Raw genomic sequence first — 13460 nt, 5'->3', positions numbered from 1 at the left:
TGTAAATACGTGCTTGCCTTTGTGTGTGTGAAAGAAAGTGCTTGCTTGTTGAACTGTTTCCCATTTCGTTGCATCCTTTCCTTTGTTTGAAAGTTCCATCTTGCATCACATAATGGGTGTAGACACCCAATAAATAATCTGAACCGTCGAGGTCGATGATAACTCTGCTCGGTTATCCCTGCAGCACGGAAGGAGCCGCTTAAGCGGTTCGTGTCCGAAGTCAACCTGCGGCGTGGTACAACTCCTCGGTACGCTACCCCTGCAGGTACTTAGGTATATCGACATTCGGCGATTCACTCGGGTAGAATGCGGACTGGGTTGGGGTGAGGTTAAACCCCCACCCGTGACTGGCTCCTGGCGGTAGTTCCAGGAGGGTCACGACTGAATTGTCCATTCCGGTGGGCGACGCGTCGCGATTCGAGTTATGTGGCTGATCGCACGCCGGGCGGGCGAAATTCGCAACAATAGAAAGAAGAGGTAGCGGAGAGAGTCCGTTTGAAAGTAAACGATAAGTACTGTAGTTGTTTTAGAAAGCTGGAGAAGAAGATGGAGGGGAGTAATTAAATGAGCATGACGAAGCGACATGCCACAGACCGCGCAGAGGACGCGTGAGATATATGTTTGCATTGATACTTACCTGATAGGAGAGATACTATGATCATTGAGGCAGTATTCTCAGGGCAAGGCCTACCCATTGCACTTCAGGAGGGAAGTTGACCTTTGCGATTTCCCCAAATGTGGGAAAGTCGACTGTGAAATTTGTAGAATGCAGGAGACGATTGACCGGCTGGGTGCGTGGCTGGTGATTTGCATTGAGATACATGTGTTGCTGAGTGAGTGAAAAATGAAACTTGTGTGAGTCCAATAGATTTCATTGCAATGAAACGTGCTCAATTGGGATTTTGACGATATTTTTAACAACTAAAGAAACTTCAGGCAGAGTTAAAACAGCTTGGCTGTTCGTGGTTTGGAGTTTATAATGCCAAGGTCGCGTGTGTGTGTGTGTGTGTGTGTGTGTGTGTGTGTGTGTGTGTGTGTGTGTGTGTGTGTGTGTGTGTGTGTGTGTGTGTGTGTGTGTGTGTGTGTGTGTGTGTGTGTGTGTGTGTGTGTGTGAATTCAATTCAATGGGGGTCTGAATTGGAAGTGATTGTGAACTCGCTGGGTAATTATAAATTGCTGGACGATGTGATACATGAATGTATTGTTAGAAATAATAATATTGCAACAAATAAAGCGTGAAGAGATGGACATTCATAAAATAAATTAAATAATTAAAACCACCTCGGCAAGACAGTCTGAGGATGGACTCATGCTGAGTTAAGCTGTGGGTCTGTTTGGGGTGGCATGTTTTGCATTCTTGGTTTTGGTGCTGATAACGCGAAGGTCGTGAGCTGCACTGTGCAGGCTGGCCCCCTCCACTGAGTGTGTTTGTCTTAGCTTTAGCTGTGAAATTCGATTCATATGCAGATTCAAGAGGGTGGGGGCGATTATGTCGAAGTGCGCATGCCGTTTGCAATGAAGGGAAAGACGTTTCCGAGGTTCGATTTGATTGTACTTTGAAATGATGTAGAGATGTGATTGATTTGGAGGATATTTTATGGGGTTTTTGTGGGTGTTGAAGCCATGGCAGAGTCATGCTAAACTGTGGGTTTTGCCTGTCTTAGAGTTTTTCTTTTTTTCTTCCCACCGGATGTGGAGAGAACTTCCTGTTCCTTGTTCCTTGTTCCTTGGTGTTTGTGGCGCACCCTCTCCACTGAATCTGTTTAAAGTGAAGTCCATTTAGGGAAAAAGTGTTGAAGTTTTATTTAAAAGCCATAGGGATTTTGGATATGGAATGATTTTAAAAAATGATTTGATGATGTTTATCACGTGGGGCGATTCACAGATAATAGATGATGCCCTCGGATGGACGTTGAACTCTGCATGCCGTTTTTATTTGTCTGTGAATGTTAATGTTGCCTGAACTAGTGCTGGGAAGGCAATGGCAAACAACCCAGTGAAACCCTTTGATCGATTCAGTCAAGGTAAATTCATAAGATTTGATTGGATAGATGCTGAAGATTTTATTTTTTGATTTATTGATTTTAAAAGAAAATATTTTATTGTTTAAACCAAAAAAGCTGTTTAAGACAGATTGCATGTTTTATTAGTCTGAAGTTTAAGATGCCTCCCCCATGAATGTGATAAATTTTGGGAAGGTTCGAGTTACATGTGTGAACGGAGTGTTTGAACTGCAATTTAAATGATATTCGCCTGATGACAGATTTGACAAGTGATTTGACAATTTTTGTACAACTGTTTAAAATGATTTATTTGTTTTGATAAAGGAAAATTGATTCGTAATTGAGGTCAGAGGAAGTGATAGATGGTTTGTGTATGTGAGTTGGAAAAATGGCAGCATGTTTGCTGTTTTGGTGAGAGAGAAGTGGATAGATGGAAAATGTCAGAGATTTAAAATGTCGATGGAATTCAGTTTTGATGATAGAGATTGGTTAAACATTATTTTTGAGATATTTTACGCTCTGCAGCCAAGGTGTGATCTGCAGCTCGGCAACTCAATGTTAGGATGGCCAAGCGGAGTTGAACTCCCATCCTGGGGGGTTTGTACACTGTTTTGTTTTTGACCTGTAATGGTAGTGATGGAAATAATCTTATGGTCAAAAGGACCAACAAGTGATACTCATGATAATGTTTGCATGCACTGGGTTTGTTGTCACACGCATAAACATGGGGAACAGTAAGCAAATGAGGGTTGTGCGGTAACTGTGCTAGTTATTTTCAGACGAGGCTCATAAAAAAAAAAGAAGGAACTCATTGAGAACGAACCATCATATTTCTCTTGGTTAAAATTGAAATGAACTTTTGTTTTGAGATTACAAATTGAGAATCCTTTTTACCTATGGACTTTGTTAATCTGTTAATTGAGGATAGGGAAAAGTTATTAAGAATTGAATCAAGATAATATAATGGCAGTTGCTCTGGAACTACTTGTGAATGAAACTGTGAATTGTTTAGCAGATATGAATGTGAAAATGGTAACTGTGCAAAATCGAATTGCTTTGGATTCGGTTCTTGAAAGAAGTAGCTTACTTTTATATTTTTGTATAGATGATGGAATATTTTTTTGTGAAAATAATTATTGATTGCAAATTGAAACCCTGATAAAGACTGTTTGCTTTTACATGGAAATAGCAAATGAGATGAATGTTTTGAGTACACATACAACTTAGATTTCTGTATATTTTAGTTGTCATTTAGGGAAATAATAAGGAAAGAGATAAAATATTGATAATGCAAGTTGAATGCTTTGGAAGAACCGTTGTCAGTTTTGTGGAAATACATGAGCCCATGATGTTTACTTGATGTTAACTTTGGTTTTGTTTGTTTCGGAGTGTTGAGCGCAGTTAAACCATGCATTGTACAATTTCCTCTAAATGAAGCTTGGAAAGAACTTCCACACAAAGATTGGATGATGGGAGAACCCAGATTTTGGAGATTGAGCATTCAACACGTAATCATGAAACTGCCCCTTCCTAAGGAGATAAGATGGAGTAATGTGAAAAAAAGAAAGAAAAAAACCCACTGAGGAGAGGGTTGAGCAAAGTCTTAACGTCGGCGTTGTGTGGTGCCTGCGTGGAGGAATGTTCTCAGCCACACTCTCGATTGCCGCTCTGCAAATACATCGTGAACTTGCTGCGGTTGCTTCAATGTACAACGAAGGCCTGGAGTTCCACACTGAGAGTCCTCTGCAACATGTGTTCAATGGTGCGGATGGGTGCTCGTGCTGCCACCGCGACTGCATCCAACGTGCACAGCTCGCTTGGTGAAATCAAACCTGATTGCACAAACTGCTGCTGCGAGGCCCCAGGCTCTCTTGGGGCTGGATCTCTGTTCACCTCTCGAGTCTTTTTTTTGTCTCCTTCAACCCAGTGTCAGGCCCAAGCTCGTACTTGCCAACATCTACCTTCTCCTCAGTTCAAGGAGTGCTTCGACTGTGTTTCCCGTTGGGTGCTGCTAAATGGAAACGCACTCATTTTCTGTTATGAGCACTCGCTGCCATTGTTGATTGAACTTGAGTAATGAATATCTTTTCTCCTTCAGGAACGGGACATGGTAATCATGTGTAATATAATTATTCAAATTTTCCTTAAAAGGAAAAGACAGGGGAGTGTGGGGAAAAAATTATATTAATGTATTCTAAATTGTGACAAATGGGGTTTTAGAAATTTAAATTTTATGCTATAAGTCGAATTGGCTGTCCTTTTTAGCCAAGAGTCTTTTGCCCTAAATGTTGATAAAATGTCTTGTTCTGGAGCGGTGTGACCTGGGCTGATAACAGCAAACCTTTGCCTTGAAATGTACGTCATGTAATTCTCACCTAGAAAACACGTATGCAGTTTGAATTGGCAGCCCCCACCACTCTCCCATGAAAGTATAAAATGCTTTGAAATGTAAAATTGTTTTAGTGCAAGCATGTGAGGATTTATGGCATCTCAGTGGCTTGTACTCCTTTGGACTGACCAAGTAGCAAGTAATAATAAAACTCTCTGATGTAATGTACTTAAGCTGTGGAAAGTGAATTAATCGGGTTGGTTTTATGGTTAAATAATATTGCAACAAATGGGGGTTCTGTTTGTTCATTGAATGAAGTGTACGAGGGATACATTTAAAACCGAATCGGCTCGAGGTTAAGCCCTGAAGTTAAATAGGATTCCACAATCAACCAGGAAGAATCCTTCAACAATCACAACGGGGTGGGTGAAAAACCCACAACACGCCCATCCACTTTCTCAGCAATCCTCTTGAAGAAGTCCTTTCTTTCAAGCTTCTGGGTCTCATTATCTGCCATGATCTTTCCTGGGAAAGTCACATTTCCAACCTGGCCTCCAAGGCCAGTCGCCGACTGGGAATCCTCCATCGTGCAAAGTCCTTCCTCGGCCCACCTGAGCTCCTGACAACTTACAAAGCTTTCATCCACAGCCTGATGGAGTACTGCTCTCTCTCTCCTCTGGGCTGGTGCTCCTGCCTCCCACCTTTCCCGGCTTCACGCTGTGGAAACCAAGGCATTTCGGATCATTGGAATCTCCCGCGATGAGGCTGAGTCTTTGGGCCTCTCACTCTCTCACCACAGGCAGGTCGGTGGTCTTTCTGTCTAATACCGTCTCCTCTCCAACCTCGCCCCCCTGCTGCGTCTGCGATTTGTCCCCACCATATTTCGCAGGGCGCTCAAGGTCCGCCACCAACCCCCTTCGAGTAAAATTACTAAAATCACGAATCGCTGCTCACCTTCACTCTTTCATTCCTCTTGTTTCCCTCCTTTGGAATAAACTCCCTCATTCTGTTCAATCCCATTCTTCCCTCCAGGCTTTCAAAACAGCTGTTCACCACCACCTCTTATCCCCCAACCAAATCCTCGATCTTTCCTACCCCCGTTAATCCACCCCAAACCTACCTCCTTCAAATTCCCTGCTTTCCTTCCTGAAAGTCCCTGTAATGCCCATCTTGTATACCCCATGTTCTCCACGCCATCCATCTCCCTTCCACAGATCTCCTAATGTCTCTGCTCCCCACTGTTTTGTCCTTCCCACTCCCGCCCCTCTTGTGTCATGCCTTCCTTCCTGTGATTTGTGTTTTCGCTCTCATACGAGCCTCGACAACGTATACAAAAAAAAGGTGCCAATATTTTTGGCCACGACTGTCCAATTTATTTTTGGGGGGTGTCAAAAGGTGAACGTTTGTGTGTGGTGAACGTTTGAGGTGCTGTAACTGATTTGGGCAAAGTATAAGGTCTCAGTTGCAGAGGTAGTTCACATGCAGGTATAATGTGGGATCAAGGTACTCGGGATGGAGCAAACATCAGGAAGAGTGAGTGCTATGTTTACTGCCTCTTTAAAGGTTCACCCACTGTGCACTGTACACTCAAGTTGGTTTATTGAAGGTTCCTGTTGTGTGCAGCCGCAATCGGAACAGCCAACTGTGCTCGGGTGTGAAATGGAGGTTGAGGAGCTGGAAGGATTTCCTGAGATTCTGCAGATAAAAGTAGAGGATGTGAACTCCTTTGATCTGGAAGAGGAGCAAAGTGACCAGCTAAATGGTGAGTTGTGTGATCTTCACTTCTTATGATGGGATCTGTGTTTGTTTAGTGCCAAGTGTTTTATATTTTTTGTACACATGATAGAAACTTGTGAAAGAGCAAGAGCAGAATGGAAAGGGGGGAAACAACGACAGCAGAGTAGAAGGACACATCAGGGTGACCAAGCTGCACACAAGTTGAATGAAACTCCTGAAGAAGAGGAAGTGAAAAGCAGGCATGAAACAGTAAAGTAACTAAACGATCAACTAAGGATTGTAAAGAGGTGAGGGAGAAGGGTAAAAATCGCAATGACCTGGAAAATAGGATTGCTTCAGAAAGGGGGTCATTTGGGGTGGAAAAAAAATCATGGTTTGATGTGGCATGATCTCAGATGGTGGTGAACAGCTATTTTGAAGATTTGGAGGGAAGAATGAAATTGAAGAGTTTGACGAGAAGGCTGGTGGACTGTGTGTTCCCTGCAGACACCTTGGGGGGGGGAGCATGGAAAGAGTAGAGGGTAAAAGACCAGAAAGGAGGCAGGAGAAGAAAGAGATGCCACGAACCAAGATGTGATGCGAATGGGATCGGTCCATTGACTCAGCTTCATTGCGGGAGATTCCAATAATCTTGAAGGCCTTGGTTTCCTTGGTGTCAAGCTGAGCAAGATGTGAGGGTAGGATTCCTGCCCAGAGGGGAGAGCAATACTTCATCGTGTTGCCGAAGAAGGCCTTGTTGTTTTTGGATGCAGACCAGGTCACTCTACCCTGCATATGCTGCTTCTGCTCTCTGATCAATGGATGAAAATCCTCAATGCCAGACATGAAATCAGAGCCATCTTCCTTGACATATCCCGTGCCTTCGATAAGTTCTGGCACCCTACCCTGCGCACCAAACTCTTCCTATGGTATCCAGGTACATGAGGTCATTTACACTCTCAAACGTACATGAACCATTCATGGGGTGGCATGCGAACTGTTCAATCAAGGTGAAGAGTCACTTTAAAAAAAATTATCACATCCAGATCTTCATCAAAATTGAAACAATTCTTCCTTATCACACAACCAACATGTCCACCAAATTTCATCCAAATCTGTCCACAACTTTTTGAGATATCGTACTATATGTCATTTTTGGCCCACTTTCTCAATGGTGAAGAATCACTTTAAAAATTCTCGTTGTCGGATCCGGATCCAGATCTTCACCAAAATCTAATCACTTCGTACTTGTCACACCTCAAACATGTCCACAAAATTTCATCCAAATAAGTCCACAACTTTTTGAGACATCTTGCACACAAACAGAAAAACAAACAGAGAGACAGAAAGGTGTGAAAACGTAACCTTCACCTTCGGTGGCAGAGGTAAACAGGTATACTGATATTTACAAACTCATTCATCATCAAATAAGATGCGGGCCACCAAAAAATCTGTTTAGGTTTGCCAGTGGACCAAAAATTAAATTATGCATGACCACTGCTTTTCATTAACTGCATGACCACAATTGCTCAACAGATGATTTTTCAAAACCCACTCCTGAGCTTTTCTCCACTTGCTGACTCTTTTGATCCTTTCCACATTGGTGCCTTCGTTATGACGTCAGAATTGAATATGTAGAACGCAACATCCGATCAGTATGAAAAATTTTGAGGGTCATCTAGGGATAATGTGGTCCACAAATATTTCTTTATGACATCATCGGTCATGTGATTTGGCAGCCATGTTGTTTTTTGTTTTTTTAAAGCTTCAAATATCTTCTTCTCTGAAATGGCAGAACAGATTGAGGCAATTTTATACATGTTACTGCCGATCCATGAGGAACAAAAGGTTCACAAATGCATCATCAGTAGATGATAAATGTTGCTTCTGGGACGCCCATTCAAATGAATGGGGAGAAAGGGAAAAACTATCAGAACCAAGCCCCAAAAGCTCAAAATGGGAGACTCACTTCCTCCACCTCCCATACAAGCAAATAAAAAATTGAGACTTAATGATTAAAGCACTTCTTCCCCCCAACATAATCACAGTTCTTTCATATTTTCATTATACTCAAAGAGCGAACCAACGAATATTTTTTCACGTTCTACTTTAGGGAATAACTTAATTTTCTTATAACATTCATTTCCGTCGAGAAAATTCACAAAGAATAACTTGGAACTTGGTTCTTGGTTTAAGTATCTTTGTTGAGCAGAGATGAAATGATAAACTTCTCTTAATGCTCTTGTTTGACCACCTCCTGAGCCATTTATCATTTTGAGATTGTAGTAAATTGTTTTTTCATTGTTCAATTGATAACCACCAAAGTTTGCTGTCCATTCAAGGATATTAATGTTTTTTCTTTACATCCTCCAACTTATTTGTTAAATTTATCCGCTTATTTCTTTTATCTACTTTTACCCCGGTTATTTCTTCAATAAGACTTATTTGATATTTCTCACATTCTTTATGTTTCCCATTTAAATACCAAGGCTGATTACATCTCCCACTCTTTGGTTTGGTTATTGCTTGGTTCTATCATTTATAAATCAGTAAAAAACGGCGGTAGCCCATTAAAATCCCCAACCCGATATCTTAACACTTAAATATCTTAACACTTATACTTGTAACCATAAGGGAACCTATTGATCCCATTCTTTAAAATATGTCAGGTGTCAGGTCAGGTCAGGTTCGATCTGTGACCTGCAACAGGTACCATGTAAACCTGTACTAACCTGTTCCATGGTCGGGTTGTCGGCGACTAAACCATCTCCCCCACCAAGTTTTCTGGTGAGGAGGGTGTTTGGATATGGACACCCAGCAGGATTAAAAACAAAACCTGTCAAAGGGCGGAGGAGCTCCTTGTGAGCCAACGGCCATCCATATCTAGTGCCCAACTGTGTCTGCGGACGTCCTCCTGCAGTTGGGTTACTTCTTATTAGGAGGTTGGTGGCAGGATTTGCACTCCGGCCACCGTAGAACCCTTCATTCCGCAAAACGCAAAAAAATCCGAAAACCCACTCCGTGGGAGTACCTCCTGTGCAGCTTCCCTTCGCAGGGCAGCTCACCGGATGACGGGATTGGGGCAAAGCCTTCGGGACCCCCAATCTTTGATAGGAGGGAAACCATGGGGTAACATCCCTGGGTCAGATTGCGGGAGAGTGTGTCGGAGTGGTGCTGAGGTGTCGTCCACCAGACGGCGGTCTCCTTGGGTTAACCTGAGGCGGTCCCTTCGGGTGGGTGCCTGGAATGTCCTATCCCTAAGAGAGGATGATCACCTGTCTCTGTTATCATCTGAGCTCAAGCGTTTGGACATCGGAATTGCAGCTCTCTCTGAGGTTCGGAGACCGGATTGCGGCGAGATAATGGTGGGTGGTTACACCTACTATTGGTCTGGTCGCTCTGATGGTTACCATACCCAAGGAGTTGCTGTAGCTGTGTCCAATAAGCTGACCCCAATGATAATTGAGGTAACACCGGTCAACGAGCGTATTATGAGATTAAGGATTCGTCACTCCTTAGGTGTCATTTCCCTGGTCTCTGTTTATGCTCCGACTGAGGCGAGTGATCTCACCGTGAAGGATGCATTCTCCGCCACACTCGAGTCTGTGGTTGATCAGTGCCCCAGACGAGATATACTTCTAGTCTTGGGGGATTTCAATGCATCGACTGGAACTGATAGGGACGGTTATGAGGTGTGTGTTGGTCCCCATGGGTCAGGAACTATGAACCAGAATGGCACTAAGTTCCTTGACTTTGCAAGAAGTCATGGACTTAGGGTGGCTGGTTCATGGTTTCAGCACCCACAAGCTCATCGCTGGACTTGGTATTCCAACGCTGGCGGTGTGGCAAAGGAGATTGACCATGTCCTCATTGACGGTCGTTGGAGGATGATCCAGAACTGCAGGGTCTACCGGAGTGCTCAGTTCCTCAATACTGACGACAGGCTTGTTGTAGCAACTCTAAAGCTGCACCTTAAATCCTGGAGAATGGTACCATCCCAGCCGAGGCTGGATGTTGCCAAGCTCAGGGATGATAGAGTAGCTGAGGAGTTTGCGAACAGGCTGAGTGGACACTTGGGGGGTCTGGGTACTTTGGGGGGTCCTGAAGAGTTGTGGAGCGCCTTCAAGACCACCGTCCTTGATGTTGCCGGTGGATGCCTTGAAGCTCACCGCAGGGCAAAGAAGAATTTTGTCTCTCAAGGGACACTGGATACCATTGACCAGAGTCGCAGGGCCAGGCTGAATGGCAGAGCTGAGCTGTTCAGGGAGCTGAGGCGTAAAACTGTACGTGCACTGAGGGTGGACAAGGAGGCCTATGTGCGAGGAATCTGTGAGGGGGTGGAGCATCACCTGTGGACAGCTGATTCTCGTCCCGCTTACAGGGGAATTCGCGCATTACGTTCATCCAAGCCCATCCCTCGGAGCACTACAATTCGAGCAGAGAGTGGTAGGCTCTTGACAGAGGAGTCTGAAGTGAAGGCCCGCTGGGCCGGTTACTTTGAGCGGTTGTACCAGGCCGATCCCCCAACTGTCGAGTTGGACGTCAAGGGTGTTACAATCCCTGTTGCTGACCCTCGAATCAACTGTGGTCCACCTACGCTTGTGGAAACACGGGCTGCGGTGAACCAGTTGAAACGGGGCAAAGCTCCAGGGATCTGTGGCATCCATGCTGAACTTCTCAAGGCTGGTGGAAATGCTGCACTCGTGTCGTTGCATGCAGTTTTGTGCTCTGCTTGGAACACAGGCATCATCCCAACTGACTGGAGGAGGGGCCTTGTTGTCCCTCTCTGGAAAGGGAAGGGTGATCGCCAAGACTGCAACAACTACCGAGGGGTGACGCTGCTCTCAGTGCCGGGCAAGGTCTTTGCTCGGATAATTCTCGATAGGGTTCGCCACCATCTGCTTGAGCACCAGCGTCCAGAGCAGTCAGGCTTTACACCAAAGAGGTCAACGATTGACCGTATCCTTGCACTTCGTGTCCTCACTGAACGCAGACGAGAGTTTCGGCAGGGGCTGCTTGCAGCCTATGTTGATCTCCTGTAAAGCGTTCGATTCAGTGAATCGGGATGTCCTCTGGAGGATTCTTGGTCTTCGTGGGGTGCCACCAAAACTGATCGATCTGATGTCTGAACTCTACTCTGGTACTGAGAGTGCTGTGAAGTGTGGTGGTACCATCTCTGACTTATTTCCAGTTGTTACTGGAGTTCGTCAGGGATGTGTACTTGCCCCCACACTTTTCAGCACTTGTATGGACTGGATTCTAGGGAGGATGTTGGAGAGATCAAGTTGTGGTGCGTCATTTGGGAATGTCAAGGTCTCGGACCTTGACTTTGCAGATGATGCAGTCATCTTTGCGGAGACTTTAGACATCCTCTTGGGGGCCCTCGAGGTGCTGAATGAGGAGTCGGAGCCGTTGGGTTTACGGGTTTCTTGGGTCAAAACTAAGATCCAGGCTTTCGGTGACATCTTGGATGCTGCTGTCCTGTCTGTGTCTGTTTGTGGTGAGGATGTTGAGGTCGTGGAGAGATTCACTTACCTTGGCAGTGATATTCATGTCTCTGCTGGCTGCGAGTCAGAGGTCAATAGACGTCTGGGTCGGGCCTGGGGAGTCATGGATTCACTGGATCATGGGGTGTGGCGCTGCCGGTACCTGTGCGGGAGGACGAAAGTCCGAGTCTTCAGGTCCTTGGTACTTCCAGTCTTGCTCTATGGGTGCGAGACTTGGACTCTGACCAAGGATCTGAGACGGAGACTTAATTCCTTTAGTACCAGGTCTCTTCGGAGAATCCTTGGCTATCGCTGGTCGGATTTTGTGTCCAACGAGCGGTTGCTGAGAGAGACTCGGATGAGATTTGTTACCTGCATAGTCCGTGAGCGTCAGTTGCGGCTGTATGGACATGTGGCTCGTTTTCCTGACTCTGATCCTGCTCACCAGATTCTCTCAGCGAGGGAGTCTCATGAGTGGAGGAGGCCAGTGGGTCGACCACGTTCCTCATGGTTGCAACAGGTTGACCATCATCTCAAGGAGATGGGGATGGGCCTGGCATCTGCCTGGGGGATGGCCAGACGGAGGCCCCTGGAGTACCGGCGGAAAGTGGACGCAGCGACGTGCTGTTCTGGCACATGCTCCCATACCTGACCTGACCTTTAAAATATATATTTTATCATCAAAAGCTCCTAATTCTTTCTTCTTTACCTCTTCTGTATATAATTGATGTTTATAACTTCTTGTTGTATTCATTTTTCTATACTCTTCCTTCTTTAAGGTTAAACAGTTGTAATAATGTTTAAAGTTTATTGTTTCCTTGATTATATTTTTCTTTATTCCCTTTAGCTTCTTATCACACCCTTCAATATTATTATTGTCAATATACCTATAAGCATAAGACATTGATCTCAATCCTCTAAATTCACTCATTACCTTCCCACCCAATTCATCTTTAAACTTTCCAACAACCTTTTTATTCTTTGATGAAAACAACACGTCACCTGACTTATAATTACTTGTATCATATACATATATATATATACATATATATATATATATATATATATATATATATATATATATATATATATATATATATGTATATATGTATATGTATATATATATATATATATATATATATATGTATATGTATATGTATATATATATATATATATATATATATATATATATATATATATATATATATATATATATATATGTATATATATATGTATATATATATGTATATATATATATATATATGTATATATATATGTATATATATATATATGTATATATATATGTATATATGTATATATATGTATATATATGTATATATATGTATATATATATATATATATATATATATATATATATATATATGTATATGTATATATATGTATATATATATATATATATATATATATATATATATATGTATGTATATGTATATGTATATGTATATGTATATATATATATATATATGTTATCAATCATATCCTCATGTACATCACTTGTCTTAATTTCTAATATAAAACTATCTGTATCCATATGCATTATGCAACAATGATACATTATCCTTCTACTTTGGTTTAAAATTATTATAGTAATACTCATACATTAGTGTGTGTGTGTGTGTGTGTGTGTTTGTGTGTGTGTTTGTGTCTGCAACGCGAGGCTCCACAGCATAAACCAGCAAACCGATTTCGATGAAACTTGGCGAACAGGTGCCATTTGGGCTGGGAGTGTGAGCGTTTGAGTTTCTTAGCAACCACCCATTGCTATGCAGTGGCTGAAAAACCGCGTTCAATATTTTCAATACTTGTCCTACAGTTTTGAATGTGGAGAAACGAGACTTCGGAATTAAACACCGAGATATTTAGAAAATTTTACTCGAGCCGATTTTTGATTTAGGTTTTATTTTT

The 13460-nt window shown here is 43.0% G+C and overlaps 1 non-coding gene across 1 annotated transcript; it reads left to right on the top strand.

The window, feature by feature from the left end:
- Nucleotides 1–629: 629 nt before the first annotated feature.
- On the top strand, nucleotides 630–788 carry LOC147009400 (U1 spliceosomal RNA). Its single transcript, XR_015053125.1, has one exon. It is a non-coding gene; the product is annotated as a U1 spliceosomal RNA (small nuclear RNA).
- The last annotated feature ends 12672 nt before the right edge of the window (nucleotides 789–13460 follow it).

This window comes from Eptatretus burgeri, chromosome 17, assembly GCF_056783735.1.
Source record: "Eptatretus burgeri isolate ZD-2024b chromosome 17, Ebu_testis_v1, whole genome shotgun sequence".
Classification (NCBI taxonomy): domain Eukaryota; kingdom Metazoa; phylum Chordata; class Myxini; order Myxiniformes; family Myxinidae; genus Eptatretus; species Eptatretus burgeri.
This window is presented reverse-complemented; position numbering and strand designations above follow the sequence as displayed.